Source organism: Triticum dicoccoides, chromosome 5B (assembly GCF_002162155.2).
Source record: "Triticum dicoccoides isolate Atlit2015 ecotype Zavitan chromosome 5B, WEW_v2.0, whole genome shotgun sequence".
NCBI lineage: Eukaryota > Viridiplantae > Streptophyta > Magnoliopsida > Poales > Poaceae > Triticum > Triticum dicoccoides.
The window spans coordinates 255,798,418-255,800,582 of record NC_041389.1 but is presented as its reverse complement, the minus strand read 5'-3'; positions in this window follow the sequence as shown (position 1 = coordinate 255,800,582).

The window sequence follows — 2,165 nt, the reverse complement described above, 5'->3', positions numbered from 1 at the left end:
AGAGCGAGGGAGAAGTGAGAGGGGGTCGGGGTCTGCATGGCGTCGCGGGAGGGACCAGGGGAGGAGGAGGCAGCCAGGCAGGGAGGAGGTGGCCGGGGCGCGTGGCCGCGCGCGTCGGGCGCGTGCCCGTCCTCCTGGCAGAGGAGGAAGGCGACAGGGGGGTAGCGGTGGCGGGCTGGGCCGCTGGGGGAGCTGGGCCGGCTGGGCTGGACAGGTAAGCGCCAGGTAAGCTTTGCTCTTTTTATTTTTTTCTTCTGTTTTGTTTTTATTTAATCTTTTGCCACTGTTTTGAAATAAAACAAATTCAAAGACAGTGACAAAATTCCCCTGAACATTTTATTTAGCACAATGGAATTATACCAAAGCACATAAAAAATGTTTCAGTTATTTGAACATATATTCAGTAATATTTGGATATAAGTTCAAATTCAAAATAGTATTGATTTAAATTCAAAGTCCCAAAATAATTCCTTTTAAAATGTTCAATATTTTGGTTGGGACCAGAACCCTTACCAAAAATTATCAAACATTTAAGAAGAGCATTTTGGAGAAATGAATGAGATTTCTAGGGTTTTTGCCCCTCTTTAATTTAGGTTTTTGAGGCTTCCAAAATTCCTCAATTCAAGTTTCGAAAATATAGACATGATGCACACATGAAGCTAGCCTAGAGTACTACCAGCAACTAGGGATGTGACAACTCACCCCCACTAAACAAGAATCTCGTCTCGAGATTCAAGCGTAGAGTAGGATGAAGGGGAAATGCAAACTAGTACAATCTTCACGATCCAGGTTGCACTTCAAATGAACGTTGATTTGAACACCATCTTTGTCTTGTCGTCTTGCCCTGAGAAATCCTGTCACATGACATGGAGGGAAGGAGGAGACTCTAGAAGGGTCGATCTCCTCGAAGATCGAACAACTCAGGACTAACTCACGGAATGAGACATAGGACCATCTCTCGGGTTGAGACACGAGATACACATCAAGAGGGGTGGAAAGAAACGGATGACGAAGGTTCACTAGGTAGACAACAATTCCAGACTCAAGAATGTGGTAAACGATTGTCACGTAGCGAGGAGTTGAGTTGCCATGGAGCCACAACGAGGCACCTTAGGGATGGTGACTCGAAGATATATCCCCTTAAGTGGCAAAAAGAATTACTTTTGATACCGAGATCATTGAAACTCTTTATACCAGCCTAAGGCAATTCTTGAGTGATCGTTTGGAGGGGTTCGGTAGAATGGCATACTCGGACTTGGATGATGTGGATTACCTTGTTGAAGACAACGTAATGGATGAATTTGCTTACCACCGGAAATGGAAGAGACCCATGGTAGAATGGCACATTGACGGTGCAAGCTGGGAACAAAATGCAAATGCTGGGAATGATTCTGGTAACTGGGGAAGAACCCAACAATAGAGGGTGAGTTCACTGTTTGAAAAGGTCATAGCATTGCCGAGGAAACTGAGAGCAAACCCAGTTAGTGCCGATGATAACACCTAGCGCTTGTGCGTGCTCTCAAGAACTTGAGCACTTCCATATTCATCAAGGTTTTACCAACATCCGTGTCAAGGATCCTGGCAACACAACATACCACCATGATGAACAACGATGGACGATGCAGATGCATAGGAAGATAACATCAACTCAGATTTCATCCTAGCGAGGTCAAGGAAACAAAATCTGGATGATCGACCGAGAGACATTTAGCACTCCGCTTCTAATGTTCTCCTTGATGTGCTAGTGTAATCCAATCATTGAAATGGTTTGGTAACTAGACATCAAGTAAAAGGTCGGACTTCGGGAGCAATAGAATCCATAAGGAACAGTTACGGAGGTAATTCCTACGAAATCCTTATGGGGAGGTGGCCAACTTCCTCAAACAAGATACTACAATAATAGGTCTTCCGGCTGGGTGTGTTGGCCACGACATCCACTTTACCGGTTATCGAGGGACCAATATTATAGTTCTTGGGAAATATTCCAACCATCATATCTGCCTGAGACTCAGATCTGGTTGGTGTCAGGATATTCCAGACTCATCGAGTCTAGGAAGAAAAATGAAAGTTTGCAACACAAATCGACGAGATGACGTTGCGAAATTCTCAGGAAATGAACTACGATAGCAAGCTCCAAAACATGAGCTGGTTCTGCTACAAACATG